Source organism: Elgaria multicarinata, chromosome 5 (assembly GCF_023053635.1).
Source record: "Elgaria multicarinata webbii isolate HBS135686 ecotype San Diego chromosome 5, rElgMul1.1.pri, whole genome shotgun sequence".
NCBI lineage: Eukaryota > Metazoa > Chordata > Lepidosauria > Squamata > Anguidae > Elgaria > Elgaria multicarinata.
Genome location: NC_086175.1, coordinates 79,868,973 through 79,889,000, shown reverse-complemented (window position 1 = coordinate 79,889,000; position 20,028 = coordinate 79,868,973).

Here is a 20,028-nt window from a genome sequence, read left to right as displayed (position 1 = left end):
TTAGCTCCTACATTTTGAGTGTATCTTCTGAGCTGCCGCTGGGGCGCAGGAGCAGGATTTTAAAGAAATGCTTACATCTGTGTAAGCTTTAAAGATAAAGACTCCAAAATTGGCACAGTAATAGATATTAGTGAGAGCTTTAAGTATACCAAATGTGAATTGAATTCGGTGACTTTTAATGATTTTTATATTTCCTCCCTTAAACTCACTTCCCGGGCAGGATCTACACTACTGCTTATAATGGTTTATAATGGTTATGACAACTGTTCAGGCCCAGGACACATTACATATACTGTTTTCATAACATTTTTAAAGTGTTATATCCTGCTTGGTGTAGATCGGGCCCAAGTATGCAAAGGATTGCTGTCGCCCAGAAGCAAAAACAACAACTATTGCAAAAGTTTAGCACTACGGGGATAATCCGAGGGAAGCAGGTACGTGGGATGAAGCTTTTATCTAGCTGCTCCTTTGTGTGGGATGGATAGCATTTCAGAGAAAGCTACCTCAAAATCCTAGATTTCAACTTCCAACCTAGCAACCTGAATGTTTCTGCTTCCAGACCATACAACTATGTTTTCACATCATTGGTTCTGATTTGAACTTTGACTACTGTTTCCTGTCCAGAACTATCTACCAGCCAATCTAGACAGGGAGGGGAGGTATGGCAGAAGAGTGAATTATCTTCATTGAGTCTGCAATAGTTGGAATGATATTTTAGCTGAGTGCAAGCTGAGTTTGTACATACAAAGCTTCTGTGAGTTGAAACAATCAGGCTAGGGATGGAGAAATATATCAAACTCATACTCATTTATTTTTATTTTCATGTTCATTCTGTCTCATTTCAGCATCAGATATTATTTTTCATCATTCACATGAAAACTCATATGTATTTTTCTGTGCATTTTTAGGCATTTTTTAAAAATGTGCACATTTTGTGCCTCTTTCTGCAAGCATTGTTTCCAATGAATAAAGTGCTATTGTGCCTTTTGAAATACACATTTTGTATGCATTTTTGTGTGTTTTCATGGGGAGATGTGTGCCTTTATGTATGCTCTTTTTGTTGTTGTGGCAAACCTTGGAAATATAAGGGTTGTGATAGTAAACTGCTGGGTTTAGCTTTGAGACATGCAAATTGGTTAACTTTTCATCAAAATGTATATCCAATAAATGTCTCCTTTATCCCTAGATCAAGCCAGATGGTTGTGGTTTTAACCACATGAAATGGAGTTGCAGAGAAATCAGAGGATCATCAAGGAGATATCCAGCCACTGTTGACTTTCCAAACCCATTGAGTCAATTCACTATTTACAGCTGAGTGCATTGCGACAACTGTCTCACATGAGATTAATGTGCAGCATCCAGAAATGTGCTACTTAAGTGGAAAGATACAGACATCAATACAGGCTAGTTTAATTTCCAGCCTGCTCTATCATGAGAACAGGGAGCAACATTAAAGCAAACTTCAACAAAACCCATAAAGGAAGTACTAATTAAAATACTAACAGCAGAAGCCTAAGTGTCGTATACATAAGTAAATCCTTTACAGTATAAAGTTAAAGGAAGCCAGATTCCAGCTGGACATCAGGAAAAACTTCTTGCCTGTTAGAGCAGTACGACAATGGAAGCAGTGGGAGAAACCTAGGGAAGTTGTGGGCTCTCCCACACTAGAGACCTTCAAGAGGCAGCTGGACAACCATCTGTCAGGGATGCTTTAGGGTGGATTCCTGCATTGAGCAGGGGGTTGGACTAGATGGCCTTGTAGGACCCTTCCAACTCTGCTATTCTATGATTCTATAGAATCATATTCTATTCTATGATTCTATGAAACTGCATTTTTATTTCTATTTTAAATTACTTTTAAAGTCTTACAGCTCTGTTTGAGTAAATGCCTTAAGTTGATGTGTCTTTGCCTTATATCATATAATCTAGTAAATATTTGTTGTTAAAACCTGGTGTTCAGGAGTGTCATTTACACCACACCTAAGGCCGAAACCCCACGTTACTAAGAGAGGAAGGTAAAAAGATATTGGATGAGAAAAAGAGCTCTTGAAGAGGCAAGATATTTTTAAGGAGCTGATCAAGGGGTCCAGGTAAAGGAGAAACCTTGACATTGGCTTAGCATTATTTTTGTGCAACATTTCTCCATATGGGGCACTAGCATTATTTTCATGATTTACAGCATACAGCGTCATCAGACGAGCATTTCATAGCACACTTGTTAATGGGCACTCAAGGATTTTCACAGGTCTTGGTCACAACGTCATCCACCTCTTGCACATCTCCCGCCTCTCTGATCATTTTCCCATCTCAAAAAAGAAGACCCAGGAAAATCTGATCCCCCCCCTCACTGTACTGAAACATGCTGCCATTTCCTGCTGTGTGCAGGAAAAGCAGTGAGAAAAACAACAACCACTGAATGGGCCAAATGGTCTTCCTTTACTTCCTTTTTCTTTAGCGTCTGAAGAAAGAGGAAGCGCTCATCCCTATTGTGGGACAGAAGCACGATTCAAAGCCATGATAGGGAAATGCAATCCCCCCACATCTGAAGAAGCTCATAGAATAGCAGGGATCAGCATGGCTTTGTAAATGCCACATGTTTTCCAGGGACCAGCACATTTGTATAAGAATGGATGGATCACCCCATGTGTGACATTCACATGACTTTACCTATAATTCTATTCCAGCCCATTTCTGGATTAACTGCAAAATCATCCACACAAAACTTCAGATTTAAATATGCGTTTAATGGCATTTTCTCTCTAAATGCAAATTTAATAATTATTTTATACTTTTTTGAGCAGGGAACTATGTTGCAACATACAGAGAAGTGCAAAATCCAAGAGATAGCTCTGTTTCAAACTGTTCATTAATCATGGATCATGTTAGTTTGTATCAGACTTTACAAAGATCGAATTACTAAACCATCCATACACCCGAGTACCAACAAAATCGCAATGACAACAAGCCATTGTAGCCAACTATTTACTCAACAGAAATGACAGCCCCGTAAAGCTCTGGATGCTTTATACTGTGCCAAACAGAATCAATACTTAATTTGTAATTGACTGAAACATATTCAATTGTTAGGCACACCTCATTGTTTCAATTGCTATCAGAATCTGAAAGAATTACATAGAGTAATCCCTATCAGGAGCTGTCATAATACTGATTTCAAAAGAAGAGTTAAGAACATACTCAAATCTCTCCAAGGTAATCAGTGGGACCTTAACAGCGCACTCCTATGTATGTTTACTTGGAGGTAAGCCCCACTGTCTACAACAGGGCTTACTCCTAGGTAAAATAGGTATATAGGACTGTAGTCCAGCTTTTGTTGGATTTACCCTCTCATATGCCGGAGGAGGGGGGGTTGCTTAGAATAGAAATCAGACTGAAAACAACGTTTGAACCCAGATTGGGAAAACACACACACATACATGCAATCTTTTCAAAGTTAGGAGTTATTGACATTTATGCCTGCTTTATTGCTGTGACACTACAGGAAAAATAGATGAGATAAACGCATTATTTCTCTCTCTTTCTCCTCCTGTTTCTCACTCATCTGGGCCATTTCTTGCTCTTGCCATTCAAGCACAGCTTATCTCCCTTCCCACCCCCTCCTTGCATCTTGTCTCTTTCTCGTGTATTTTTAGCCCATCTCATTTCCCCAACAGTTTCTTGAGACTTTTTGAGGCAGGCTATGGCTTCACTTATATTAACATTCAGTTAGGGCTCCACTGTTGCAGTAATGAAAGACTTGACAGATCCTTAACTACTGCAATCCCACCTGTCTCTCTTACATATGTTTCTTTATTGCTCAAGCATTTCTCTTTTAATCTCACTTCTCATTCTCACCTTTCTACTTTTCATTATTGCTCCTGCACTTGCTGATTGAGGCCCCAATAAGAAAGGCTAGAAGCATTAAACAAGATATTGCAGCAAGAAATATCTTTCATGTGAAGATCTAGATGAGATGTGGCTAAAATAGATACTTTCCTTCCGGGGTTTTCCCCTGGGGCTTAGTTTTCCTTTCACTTACAAATAATAATAAAACTGAGATTTGTTCAAGTTTCTCCAACTATATGCTAGACAGTATTCAGTGGGCCTGTTTCCATGTTCATATACCCTGTTGTGTTGTGCCGGGCGTCCTCATTTTTCGCATGGCACCTGCAGGCACCCAGCTTTTTATGTCTTGCAAACTCAGGTGGCAAGTGTTATTTGAGGGTTAAATAACCCTCAAATAACCCTAAAACAAGCTATGGGTTATTTGAGGATTGTCTAAACCTCAAACCACCCCTGCTGTCCGGGTTCACATGCCATGACAAGCCACAGCAACCCAAGCACCTGCAGGCACCAGTCCCCGTAGCAACAGTTCCCGTAGCCACACTCCGCCGTCATGTCATGCAAACCAGGTCAATCTCTCTCTCACGCTCCTTTTTCTTTCTTTGTTTGAAGTTGTTTTATTAATACAAAAACCTCCACAAACACAGCTGTTTTTAAACAATTCACACATCTAGGCTCATTCTGTGTGTATGTGTGAGTGAGCACATGCACACACACAAACACACACGCATGCACACACTATCACATAATATATTTTTAAAGAATAAAAAGTGCTACAAACTTTATAACATGAGTGTTGGCTAGTTTTGTCACTGAGACTCTGAGTTAAGGAGGTACTCTTTTATTTTATTTTTAGGTTATTTGTGCTTTACTTGTAATAAAGAACAAAATCTTAAAAGTTGTCTGTCCTTATAAATGAGAGTGGTATTAAATTGTGCATTATCTCACACTTCTTTCATATTACAAATGTATGACTACATTGACTATGCAAGGTAATATGCAAGTTTATTTAAATGTAATGTTAGAATGTTCTTAGGATTTTTTAACAATGTATATTATGTTTTAATTCAGTTTTATGTATTTTATATTTACTGTTGTTCCCCACCTCGATCAAAATGGAGAGGTGGGTAAGAAATATTATTATTCAACCCCAAGGCAAAAGATGAATCAACTTCATCAACTGAAGGGTTGTAGCTAATTGGTAGAACACATATGCATGCAAGAGATTCTAGATTCAGTCCCAGGCATCTCCAGATTGGGCTCAGAAATACGTCTGCCTCAAACCCAGTCAGTGTTGACAATACTCAGCTAGATGAAGCAATGATCTGATACTGAGAAGAAAATTTATTTTTCTATGGACCTGTTCAGACATCATGCTAAGCCACCATGGATCACTAAAAAATGTGATCAGTGCTGGCTTAGCCTATCATGGGGGGATTTCCCCCACATACACTGTAGCTCAGCTACCCACCCCAGTGGGTGGGACTCTGCAGATGGGAGAGCAAGGAGCAGGCATATTTCCTGTGTCGTGTTATGGGATCCCTGTGGTTCCATTTGACTGCTCCATAAAAAAAGAAAAAGGTCAACCATAGAGTCAACTGGCAAGAGCGACCTCCACTTCCAGTGATGTTCTTGCTGGCATGGAGTTACTCCATGGTAGCTGTCTCATAGCAACAGATGGAGTGGCTACCTGTGGTGATAGCAGGAGGAAAATGTGGGACCCACACTCTGGGGAGGGGTAAGTGAACCACGGGGCAGCCTGTTGTTCCTGGTCATGTGACAGGCCCCCTTGCAGTGGTTCCCCCCAACCATGTGGGCCCTGTAGCCATTTCCACTTACATGCATATGTGAATGGGGCATTAGGGTCTTTGGTGGGGCATTAGTCACACTCTTGGGGCCTGATTATGTATATGGGAGAGAGGATATGGGGCCTGGTGTGGGCAATCAGAGTGATGATAAGTAGAGAGAGATGTGACATTGGGAGGAGGAGCTAGGTAAGGGAAATGTGTTCTGGTCACAGATAATGGCTGTGCTGTTATACAATACAGCAGCCACCATGCAGCCACCCCGGGGCTTTCTGTGCATTTAGGCTGCCCCCAAACGTGTCTTCCTTACTTCACACCATGATTTGTTACATCAACAAAAAGTGAGGAGTCCTCTTTAGACCAAGAGCACAAACAGTGTCCAACAGATCAGAATGACATTAGTATGACTATATTCCACTCAACATTCTGAATTGCAATCAACGTGCTTGCGGTTATGTCACAGTGACAGTAAATTGTCATTAGAGTTTTGGTATCCCAACTATGAAAATAATGAGCCACCCCTGGAAAAGAGGTCTGGATTCATTGTACAAAATAAACAACTGCACATTTATTGAACTGTAAAGTGTTCATCTTGGAAGGTCCTGTTGAATTGCTGTAAATCAATCAATGAGGCACAAAAGGGGAACAGCAAGGAAAGAGAGATGGTCGCTAGCTATTCTCGTACAAGTTCGGTCTATAATATTTTTGTTCTTGTTGCTGCAGGATCGACAATTATGTTGCACTCCTATGCATACTTTTTTTAGGAGTAAGCTGTCCTGAATGCAGCCAGACTTACTTCTGAGCAAACATGTAAGACAATGCTTGTTTCCACCTCTATCAGACAATAATGTTCTCATACCTGTTCAGGACACTTATTTGCACCAGCAAATAGCTGATTTTTGCTGTAGGAAAAGAAAATCAGGGATATTTTCAATATCTTTAATACAGGACTCTACATTCCCTATTTATTGTGTTAGAACAATGCTGCCATTATCCATTATTGATTGCTAACAATTAACCTGAGCCGGTGATATTTCATGGGAAATATGACAATTTGAGATCCAATGTGCCAGTCATAATTTGATGTTTATATTCCAATTAATATATTTCCTTGGTTAACTGCATGCTCTCCAATTGGTATCAATTACTGGTAATACTGGACCACAATATCTTTGCACAATAACAGCATCTCACAACATGAGAATAACCAAGCTGGGCTCCTTGGGCAAGTAAATTATTTTCTTCATTGAAGTAAATATAAGTTTGCTAAAATAAGAGACAATGTTTCGGATACCAAGTTCCCAACCGCTACATGATCAAACATAACCATTATGAGAGGCAAAGGGAAAGAAGGTTGAATAAGATGACACCAGATGAACAACAGAACATGGGTACATAGTTTCACCATCATGGTTCTCTTTTTAAAGACCTCTCTATAACTATTAAGCATGAATAATAAATGTCACTTACCCAGTTATACGGATAGCCATAGCTGTGGGCCAGTCTTTAACAGTGCTATTGGCTTCTTTCCTGTTTAGCCTGTGAAGAGAAAACTAGCTTTCATCACTTATCATACACACTGTGGCCCAGCTATCAGACAACTGCAGCAGGGTTCCAATCTTGAGTTCCCTTAAGTATAAAAATAGCAATACAAAACCACCAGAGTATTAATTGCTTGTCACCGGTGCTGCTGTGCTGCCTCTGAGTTTTCAGATAGATTTTCTGACAAAATCTCAGCCTTTTGGCTCCAAAATAATTGGGCGAATTAATATAAAAAAGCTAATGCGATGACTTTTTGAACTCTGGGAAATTTGACCCACGGGTGTTAAAAGGAACAGCTGAGCATGGAGCATTTTACAAGCTTGTGTTGAGGATCACAAAATGCAACAGTGAACTCTGCTGAACTGAATTATTTATTTTATCTCTGCAAATAAAAAACATTCTTCTGTGTGGAAGCACACATGCATTTTGAGGTGCCAGCTACAGAAAGAAGCTGCTACAAAATACTTTCCCTCCATCCTGTTAACCAGTTGTGTGAATGCTTCAGCACGTCACTGACAGATGCTCAGATCTCAGCTTACCCCTTCCTACAACAAGTTTTGCTGGAGATATCTAAACATATTTGCAACATGTTGGAGCAGTCGCACCAAATATTCATGACAGCTTTAGTACATCAAAAGGAGTGCAGGGCCAAAACCCTTCTTTTATTTTCCCAGGGAGGAAAACACTTGTATATTTATGTATGCATATTTCTTTGTCTATTTATGTATGTATATTTGTGTATGTATATTTCTGAAACTCTTTTTTTTAAAAAAATAAATCCTGGAAAGGAGGATTTTTCTGAAATATTTTGCAGCACCAGGGATGTCATGTGCTTAAACATACAAGGTGGGTTTTGTTGTTGTTGTTGTTGTTGTTTTGTGCTCTTTCTTAAACATATAAGGTGGTGTGAGACCCTCTCTATTGCCGTTGGTCCCCCACCCTTCCTAGGATGGCTTTAGAGCAACATGATGCAACGTGATATCACATCCCTCCCAAGCCACACTGAGGGCTCATCTACAACAAGCAGGATATTCCACTATGAAAGCGGTATGAAAGTGGTATGGATGTGTAGCTTCAGAGTGGGAAACACTACATGATTGTCAGTCCCCATGGCAAAAGTAATGTATAGAATACCTCTGAGAAATTCCCACCCCTGTGTATTTCCATGTGAATTTTTCAAAATGTATGCATTCTTCTCCCATTGATTAAAGCGTATTTGTGCACATTATTCAAAAGTATGATTTTTTCATGCACATTTTTCCAGCGTACACATGCTGTCGAATGGATTTTTTTTCAGTCTGCAAATCACATTGTGAGCTTAGATATACACACGTAAGGGATGCCCAAGCAGAAAGAATGAACATGAGTTCTAAACAAAGTGAACGAAGAGCTCAGAGGCTGGACCCAGGAGCAATAGTTTGGTTCTGGCAGATGAATAGAAGGTTCTGGAATACATTGTCACTTGATCAATTTTTCATCTAGCAGGCTATACACAGTAGCATAGCACCACATTCAAAACAAAAAGGTGTTAAGTCGATAAGCTTCATGTAGTGCTTGACCTGGCTATCCTGTCTAGGAAGTACAGACACTTCAGGACTGGACCATTTCCCCCATCAAGTCTTTTGATTCATTAATTCAAAGGTATCTTTGTGAGTTAGGGCTTCTCCACACCAGACTTTTCATTCCACAACTTTACAGGGCCTTCTGCTTCCATATTCTTTGCAAGATTAAGATTGCCTTTTTTCATGTACTTCTGCTCTGCCTCGACCCCCCAGAAAGTTCCTTTATCTGCAAGTTCTAAATGTTTCATTAGACAGCAGCTACATGGTGCTGTGATATAACAGCACTTCTTTTCACAATCAACTTGCGATATTTAAATAACTCATTATCCTCAGTCTTTAAAAAGTTGGGTTAAAGGTCAGAAAGCATGAGAGAGGAATTTGATGATGTCATGAAAAGGATCATGAGTAACCAACCTTGAGTGCAGGATAAAAAAAACCATGTAGAGAAGCCTTTAGTCAGCTGGGTAATCAGGCGGGAAATTGCATGTTCCCCCAGACACAGGGAACAAACGTTCTTTCATTTAATCAAGGACAAGGCAAATGCATCCTATGGCACCTGTGCCTCTGCACCAGTTCTAGAGAGCTTTAACAGTGTTCCAGGCAGCTCTCTGGCTATGCCTTCTGGAGCAAAATGAAGTTGTGAGCCAATGTCTCAGGGGAATGTCAATGAAATCCATAGCATACAATGCACATGTAAGGGAACCAGTACATCTGTAACACATTGTCATTCACCTATTGCTCATTGTTACTACAGAGTCATTTTGAACCACTAGATTAATATGGTTTCTAGATTACATGCTGTGCTGTTCACAGAATCTTAGAAAACATGTGAAGTGTATGTTTGGGAATACCATATGCTTCACATAGTTCAAAAATCTGTGGTGACAATGCTGTTGAATTCTACATTTTCAAATAAAAGATATGAGGGGAAGCAAATTACATCAGACTGATACAAAAGTCCCACTGGGACAAATTAAAACAGGAGACAAGGAATATATAATATACTTTATTGGACTCTGTTGTGCATTTTGATGATATACAAGGTAGCCTTTCACTGATATTAAGTAAGAGTACTCTCAGACTAGGTGCTATATATAGCATTTTCCTAGTGAGACACATCTCAAACACCTGAACAAATTATGTAAAGGAACAAACACATTTAAACAAACACATTTTAGTTTTTTTTCTGCACCTCTCGAAGTAACTAATAAATCCTATGTGCATTTATTATTTTGTGTCATTTTGTGAGAGTGCTACCCAGTTGATCTTCCTGGATCTCTCGGCAGCTTTTGATACCATTGATCATGGTATCTTACTGGATCAGCTCTGCAAGGCACTGTGTTACAGTATTTTCACTCCTAATTGCAGGGCTGATTCCAGAGAGTGGTATTGGGGGATTCCTGTTTCACCCCATATCTATTAAACTGTGGAGTGCCACGGGGTTCTATTCTATCCTCCATGCTGTTCTACATCTACATGAAGCCACTTGGTAAGGTCATTAGGGATTTTGGGGTTCGGTGTCATCAGTATGCTGATGATACTCAGATCCATTTCTTCTTGTCATCGGAGTCAGCTGGGGCAGTAAAGGTGCTGGACCAGTGCCTGGAGGCTGTAATAGGCTGGATGAGAGCTAATAAATTGAAGCTGAATCCTGATAAGACGGAAGCTCTGTGGATTGGTGGTTCCTGAGTCTGGGAATTGGGTAAGCGACCTGTTCCGGGTGGGGTTGCACTCCCTCTGAAGGAGCAGGTGCGTAGCTTGGGAGTACTCCTAGATCCATCCTTGTCACTGAAGGCCCAGGTGGACTCTGTGGCCTGGAGTACATGGAGCCAGCTTCAGCTGATCCACAGCTATGACCTTTCCTGGACAAGGATAACCTAGCCACAGCAGTGCATGCACTGATAACTTCCCGATTAGACACTTGCAATGCACTCTACGTGGGGCTGCCCTTGAAGATGACTCGGAAATTGCAGCTAGAGCAAAATGCTTCAGCTAGATTGGTGACTGGTACATCTCACAGAGACCATATAACATTGGTCTTAAAGGAACTGGCTGCCTATATACTTCCGGTTGGAATCCAAGGTGTTGGTAATGTTGTTTAAAGCCCTAAACAGCTTGGGACCATGATACTTGAGGGAGCGCCACTTCCTATATATGCCTGCCTGAGTCTTGGGATCTGTTGGAGAAGCCTTTCTCCGCATCCCACCAACACAAGACATACGCTATGGTGGGACATGGGAGAGGGCTTTCTCTGTTGTGGCAATGCTCTCCTCCCCTTGAAGGCCCGACAGGGGCTGGCACTGGCTTCATTTCGGAGCCAAGTTAAGACTAAGGGGGAATCCGCACGTCGTTCTCAGGGCGCTTCCATCCACCCCCAGTGCACCCCGAAAATGATCGTGTAACTCGCCTGTAAAAGAGACGAGGAAGAAGCGTCCTTGCCGGCGCCGGCGCCGCCACCCAACTCCCTCCTCGCCAGCCGGCTTGGACAGCTCGGCAGAAGAAGGCCGGGTGGAGAGCGGAAGAAGCTTTTGATAGCTAAATTCACCAAACCTGTACATAGTTTTAATTGTCTTAATTGGTTTTACTGATTTAAATTTTATAACGGTTTTACTTTGTTTTATCTGTGTATATTTATTGTTTTATATTGTTTGTATGATTTTACCTATATGCTGCCATGAGATTCTTGTGATATAGGGTGGAATACAAAAGTTTTAATAAAATAAATTTAAAAAATCACTAGTTGCTGGGGAACACAAGTGGGAGGATGCTACTGCACTCATGCCTTACTTGTGGGCTTCCTATAGGCAACAGAACCAAATTAAAATGCCTGAGCAAATAACTATGTTATTTTTTTTAAAAAATAATAATAATCCTGTTTATTATCATTTTTAGAAATCATGGCAAAAGAAAAAAGAAAAGAAAGGAAAAGAAGCTTACAGCATTACAAACATAACGTAAGGACTTGAACCATCCATTAATTTAGAGTTCAAATACATTATAAAAAGTGACAAATTCTGAATAAACCCTTTTTACAGAACCTTGCTCTTTACGTCTTATTTAATAGGTCATCTTTATCATATAATCTATGTCCCAGACCTTCTGGAAACAATCTTCATTTGTCAGAATCTTGGCCTTTTTCCAGAAAGTAGCTATCAAACTTTTACTAACTGTTAAAAGATGAACAATAAGTTCCAAATCACAGGTTAAAGTTAAGTCTTTAACATAGCCAAGTAAAACATACAATGATGGATATCATATGTCCCATCATTTCAAATTTTGCAAATATGTTTTTGTTTGTATTTATGCTTTTTATTGTTTTACATTTTGTGTATTTCTTTTTAATGTTCACTGTTTTTAACTTTTGTAAACCGCCCAGAGAGCTTCGGCTATGGGGCGGTATATAAATGTAGTCAATCATCATCATCATCATCATCCATTTCCCAGTTTTTTGTTTTTAAAAAATATCAGGACAAGACCAAAATACATGAATAATGTCAGCCTTTGTTTTGACCTGGTGCCAAAATGATTGTAATGTTGCTACCAGTCAAACTTTCTCATGCAAGATTTTCAAAGTCACTGTGCCACAACAGAAAAGCCCCTCTGTTTTGTATAAACATAATGTACTTCACAAGTTAATAGTATTCATAGAAGAGCTTCATGTGAAGATCTTAACACCGAGAAAGGATGGTAGGGAGGAAGCATCCTTCAGGTTTTTGGGTTCCAAGTTATTTAGGGCTTTAAAGGTAAACACCAGCAACTTGACAGTCAATGTATGTAATTCTTTAAGAATAGGTGTAATATGGCTCCACCTTGCTTACCAAGGCAGGGTCTACACTACTCCTTTATAATGGTTTATAATGGTATTGACAACTGTTGGGGCCCATGACACATTCCATATACCATTTCCAAACTGCTTTCAAAGTGTTTTATCCTGCTTGGTGTAGAACTGGCCTAAGTCAGAATTCTGAACTAATTGAAACTTTCAGGTCATCTTCTAGGTGTAATAACAATTACACTAATCCAACCAGGCATTTACTAAAGCACGGGTTACTCTAGTCAAGCTATCCTTGTCCACGAACAGGCACAGCTGACAAACCAGCCAAACATTGTAAAAGGTGGTCCATGCTACTGAGGTCACCCCAGCCTCCAGTGTCAATGGATCAAGGAGTACTCCAAACAGCATACTCATTTTTTCCAGGAGAGATTGGAACTTGTCTTCACTCAACAAACCTCCGTCAATGAGGAAACATTGAACAGGGCCTTTGCAAGGAAACATAGGGAAGAAGGGCATCCACATCTCTAGCTTCTTAGTGCTTTACAGGTAGGAACCGGCACCTTTTAATTACTTTACCTTGTGTCTAGATATACTGGTGTAAAGGCCGACTCTTTGGATGTGTATGTAACTAACAACTACTCAGCTGGCAGTAATGAACTGTGCATGTCAGAGTAGGGCCTCTTAATGAAAGAAGAATGTAGGAATAAATTCACTTTCCTAGAAGAATTAATCTGCTTTAACAGTATCCCTAGGAATATTTCATTATTTTTCATGAATTGCTTCTATTAATAAGAACAGAATCAATGAACTGCATGCTTCGCGTTCTACCAATTTGACTCCGTGCGTCTCCGCTAACAAGTGTATTCTTTTGTCACAAACATATTTGCTGTATATAGAAAATTACCATGAATATAATGCTTCATTTTCCACTGGCTCCTTGCTGTTTGTGTCTTTTGCAAATCAGTTTTTTTAAAATGACGGTAGCCTTCACAACATGCTCAGCACCTTCGAAAAAACATTCAACATATATTATCTCAGTTGTGCAGAACTTGCAGTGTAGTAAAATATAATTACAGACAATTCTGAAATGTACAAAGGGGAAATATTTAGTTTAAAAGTACAGGCCAATCTTTCATTATTCAGACTCACAGCTACATAAATGCACTAGGCTCCTACTACTCACATCGATAATAAACAGGCTGCTTTAGAATGCAAGGGCTTACACTGGATATGGTTATAGTACAGAACACAACAAATTTGTCTTCTGAGTATTTACCCATAGCCCTATTTTTCCAAACACATGGGGTCAGATAACAATAAAAAAAATACCTCTGACTCTGTATTGCATCAGATAATGCACATTTTCCACCATGCTATTCTCCAGGATGAATAGGTTGCAGGTCACACTGGATGAAAAACACCAGTGTGGCCTTTGCCCATCTGCGTATGTGTCCAAGTTGCTCCCTGGCCAATTTCAAAAGATTTAAATAGCATTTCTGCCACCAAGCTTTTGTAAGCCCTGGTTAGTTCAGCAAAGGATATATCGACACACACACGCACACATTTAAAGATTCCCTATTGCAACTCCTAAATTACTATTCCTAGCTGTACCTAGGAATAGGAAACAGATATTAAATTAGCTTTAATCTGTATTAAAGATACAGAGTGAGTTACAGCGTAACTTTGTGTCAATTTATACTCTGAATAATTCCTTGATTTCCCAATGCATTGAACCTAATCCCATATCCAAGACAGCATTCTGTCTGCTATACAACTCTTAATTGGCAATTTTTGTTGTTGTTTTCAACCAAGTTTAGGAGAGGCTGGTAGGCAAAGAGAATCCAATACATTCAAGAGAAGTGCACTTGAGGGACTTCAAATATTGTGGAAATAATTGAACAACAAAGCAGCAGGAAAAGTGAACTGACAAAAGTGCAGCTTTGATGAGTGGCAGATGACACATTGAGTAAGTTGCAAGATATGGCTTCTATTTTGAGCCTTTACCGTTGTTGTTGTTGTTGTTGTTGTTGTTGTGTGTGTGTGTTTTGAAGGATAATAGGATGCAAGATTTCCTAGGGCATTTCTGCCACAAGTGAAGGGTGGTTTTTTTATTGAAAACTTGTAGTGCTCCCCTACCCCTGGTTTTATTATTCATTTGGACTAATGGCATCCTTTTCTAAACAGAAAACAACAACCCACTAACCACAAGGAAAGCTGAAGAAAAGAAAACACAGATGAAATAGCTTTAAACCAGGAGTGGCCATCCTGTGGCCCTTGACTGCATGTGGCCCTCAACCTAATTTAAAAAATGATTTGCATGTAAGCAGTTCAGTGAGAAGGAAACAGTTTAACAAAGAAGAAGGGAAGGGAAAAGAATTTTCCTCTAACCAGCTGGGTTTGTACAGGCAGCAGGAGTCTGTGAATCAGCAAAACCCAAGCTCATCAAGGTTCTCCAGTTTCCACCTCAGTCCTCGTTCTGACTTGGATCCACGGTGGTTTGTGAAGATTTTTTTTCTTTTGATTTTTACATGGAAATGTGAATGCATTTCTAAATGTGCACATATCCGGTGTGTATGTTTGCATTGTGTGCATTTTTATCCCATTAACTAAAGTGTGTGTGTGCGTGCGCGCGCGCATGTGTATGCATATTTTTTCACTCTTACAGATTTTCCCATGCATATTTTTCAAATGTAGACCTTTTTGAAACGCATTTTTGGAGTGTGTGAATCAGATCACAGGCTTGTAAATATATGCATTACTGATTGCAAACTGCATTTGGTTCTGCATTTGGTTCTGAGTGAATGGGGGGAGCTCATGTAAATTAATAAAACTACTGCGTTTCTCCCCCAGCCCTAGCATTCCTCTGATGCTCTGACTTCAATGCTCTGCACACTAAATAGTAGGATTGCTTTGTTAAATCATCAGATGACAAGTAATGGATGCCCTGGGTTTCTTACCAGTTTGCTTCTAAGATAAGCAAACTGGTAAGAACTCTTCCACTCAACATGACATCGTGTCTTGCTCTTTTTAGCTTTAGATGTTTCCTATAGAGCTGAATAGAAAAGGAAGGCACAGCATGCTCTAATGATAAGAGATGGGAAAATTATAGCTGTTGCATTTTAGCTAGAAGGCTCTACTGAAAGTGATATTTAATTTATTAGGCCAATATCAGCTACATATTTCTGTTCTCTGAAAGGTCATCATGTTTTCAGACATTATCTACATGAGACACTTCTTGGCTTTCTTGTTAAACAAGTTTTTAAAACTTTCATAATTTGCTTACAATAAAGTTGCGCTGATGCAGAATAGTTTCAGAAACCCATGTGAATGAGAAGGCTAGTTTCATATGTTATAGTTAGTGCAGTTGGCCAGTCCAAAAATAACTGTTTGTTTACAAATGGCTTACTTGCATGGTTTGTTTGTTTGTTTTGCAAGACAGAATGTCCATGTTTCTGGTAAAGGAAATGTTAGGAAGGACTTCTCTTTTGGTGTTATAGCTTGCACAAGTATACTGCTGTTTCACACAAGTAGACCACTCATTTGAACAATTATTTGCAAAGTTAGCCAGCAATTATAAAGTCTTGTTCAGCTCTAATTTGATCTAAGGATTTCTTACTTTTATCTTCAATATTCAAGTTTTCCCTGAAAACATAAGAAGCATTGTTCCCAACCCACACTGAGTTCAATGTTGTCAAACCTGGCATCTTCTTCTTGATGTATCTTCACCCTCACATAATCTCTTTCTAAGCATGAGATCTCTCTGTCTCCCCAATCTTCCAATAACAGCATATCTGCTTTAATGGCATACATTGAACTTAATTGGCACAGAAGGACAGTCAACAACTGCTTGCCTTTTGTTTAGCTACTCTGATATTACAGAGAGAGCTACTTGTGACAAGTGGCTCAATGCTAAGTCAGTGTGCAGAGATCTTTATCTTATTTGATTTGTACTCCACTTTCTACCAGAAAATGGCACTCAAGGTGGCTTACAGACACAATTAAAATTGATTTTAACAAAAACAACAATACAATAAAATATAATGAAAACATTGTATGGCTATGAATTTAAAAAAATAAAAAGCAGCACCTAGCCCAACAGATCCACTTACAGGCCAAAAGCCATCTGGAATAAAGCCTGTTGTCTGGAGGCCAACCAAGAGGGGGAAAAACTGGCCTCCTTTGGGAGGGAGTTCCACAGCCTGGGAGTGGGCACTGCAAAGGCCCTCTCACAGGTTGCCGCCAAACGTTCCTCTGAAAGCAGTGGTCTCGAAAGAAAGACCTCTCCAGAAGTTCTTAAGAACTGGGCATGCACATATGGGAGGCATCATTCAGGTACCCAGGTACCAAGCTGTTTAGGGCTTTACCACTGCTTTGAATTTTGTCCAGAAATAGACAAGTAGTCAGTGAAGCTGCTCTAATAATGGAGTCACGTTCTCCCCATAACCAGTCTGAGTGAACAGTTGGACTGCAGCATTCTGGACCAGCTAAAGTTTCTGAACAGGTTTTGAAATCTCAATTTGAAATTTGAAATCCCTGGTCAGCATAATAAAATAACATCCACAAGCACTACCTGTAACATCTGGGAGAAAAAGAGGAGCCGAGAGAGACATGAGAGGAAGCTTCAAAACTGTTCATTTTCTGAAGGGTTATTGTGCTGTTCAAATTTTTGGAAAGACAACCCCGCAAAACCCTATCTTCCCTTGTGATGTCTTTTCTTGTCTATACCTGTTGTATTTTTCTGCCATTTATCCTCTCTCTTCTCATTATATTTCTACACAGGGGAGAACATTCTGTCTTTCTCTGATCCTTTTCTAGAGTTGAACAGACTCAGATTCATGGAGCATTAGTTCTAGTCTTTGAAACTGATAGGAAAGACAGTTTGGCTTTGAACAAATGATTCTGAATGCACTACTTTTATTTCATCTGTTTGGTTGCAAAAGGAATGTTAACAAATCCTGGTCAATTTACAGAGTCACTACTCTCTCTCTCTCTCTCCCTCTCCCCCCCCACCCTTGTCTTTTTAATGCTGTGTGCATTTTCCTCTTTAGGAAGAACAGTACCTCATATTAGAACAGTGGTTCTCAACCTGTGGGTCGGGACCCCTTTGGGGGTTGAACGACCCTTTCACAGGGGTCGCCTAAGAACATCGGAAAACACATATTTCCGATGGTCTTAGGAAACTGTATTGACTGAACTATGTCATGTATCATCTTTTGTATTATTAAAGGTATTGTTATGTATTATTTTCATTAGCAAACCATCCCATGACAATGGATCATGTAGAGAAGAACGAAAATAATTTTATGGTTGGGGGTCACCACAACATGAGGAACTGTATTAAAGGGTCGTGGCATTAGGAAGGTTGAGAACCACTGTATTAGAACATCATAATCTCAGTAGGGTCATGTCCATTACATTTTCAGAGGGATACATAATAGAGAAGAGGCAATGCTTATCCGTTATGTCCGCACTGCACTGATAGTTGGTAATATCCACGTTTAGCACATTACAAAGTAACAGGAGTCATTTGTTTAATTCCTTAAGTGCCTTGCTCAAAACATACCTGTGGATATGCATCTTTCTGATTGCACTGTTACCTTAGAAATAGCACTATCCACAAATGTTGCTGTCGGGGTTGTGGTGGTGGTGGTTACAGAAGAATCCCATTGCTTTTTATATTCATGAGTGGTGTGCATTTGCAATAGTACTTGAGATACTAATTATACTGAATGTGATAAAAGCACAATGACACATTGTAGTCAACAAAAGGTAAATAAATCATTAGTCCTGCAGTGATATTTAAACCTAAATTGCACTTTGCTTTTTTGCTAGCATATTTTAAAAACACAAATATAGATATCCAAGGTTCTTAGGCTTCACAATGACATTTTAATAGCATCAATCTGTGCTCCCTTTTGAGTTGTTTTCAGCTACACACTGCGATTTATTTATTTCAGCAGTCCACCAGTGCTCCTGATTTTATTTTATTTATTTTTAGTCAATCTAGAAAGATGCATAAATCTGAATTTGCCTAGGCTAGGCGCAGCTTATTTATTCACTATTAGGCAGATGTTGTCAGTGGAGCTGTTCAGTAGAGCTGTGAGTGGAAGTTGACAGTGAAATCACACTGAATTCAATCACGCATTGAATTCTTTGTATCATCTTTGTATCATGCAGAGACTAAAGGAGCAATCCAATTTCATCAGAAGCTAGATGAGGTGCCCTAGGCAGCAGCATAAGTGCCAAAGAAGTCCACCAGCAGGTGAATACTAGAGGCCTATGGCAAGGGTGGACAACTTGTGGCTCTCCAGAAGTTTAAGCCTACAATTTCCATTAGCACTTTAGCCAGAATAACCAAGAGTAAGGGATCATGGGAGTTGTAGGCCAAAACACCCAGAGTGATACAAGTTGCCTATCCCTGCCAAATGATATGCCTGTGGTGTAGATGTTCCATCAGCACAATCAGACAAAATGGAATGTTTTGAGGGAGGGGGAGGGGTCCCCATTTTGGGGGCATTTAGTTGGATTGCAAGATATTATTGGATTAAATCTTGCTAATCAGTTTCAGTCAAAAGGTTAAGGTAAAATATTTAGTTAGAATATAGAGCTCAGCATGTTTTAGCTCAGGAAGCAGTGAGATTATAAAGATCAACAGAAGGTCAACAGGGAAGAGAGAGAGAGGGGCACCTCTTCTTATATGACTTTATATACATAGCAGCATCAAACATGTACACTTAGCAGATCATAGTGATTGTAATAAAATATGGGCAGTGAGGCTCTTACTCTGATGTGTGGGAGAGAAAGACATTTGAGGGTATAAAGGTAATTAGCACCTGAAAACAAGTAGACAACTAATTTGTTTACATAGATATCAATTTTGATTTAAATATATGTGGAGCCTCGTGATGCAGGAGGTCAAGAGGAAGGAAAAAAGAAGAGTCAATTGTTACTGTGCCTGAACTTGTATGTAAATGTAGTTATTCTTGATATTTTAGCTGAGTTTAAAGCTAATTTGCTGCTAATTACTTATTGTGGTAGTGCCTACTATTATTGTCGCCTGCTAGGTGTGCTCTTTAAATTCTAGATTTAACCTGACAACATTATTATTATTATTATTATTATTATTATTATTATTATTATTAGTCTACTTCTGGCTGCATCTGATTCTTTACTAGCTGTCCTGCCTTGCACATCAGATATTGGCTCCTGTGTTTCAGCTAAACCACATGCTTGAACCAAGTTTTCCATCTCATAGGAAGAAAAGCATTTTAAAATATTTTTAAAATTAAAAAACACACAATGTACATTCCAGCTAGTGTCGTTTTTTCATCTGAATTACTGAGCTAGGAAATGCAAAAACCTGTTTAAGCACTCCTCGATAAAAATAGCCAGAGTGTTGGAAATTTATTGGGTTTTGTAAAATATGGTTAGAATATATATATATATATATATATATATATATATAATGTAAATGTTCGTTCGAAACAGACGTTATATCTCTGAA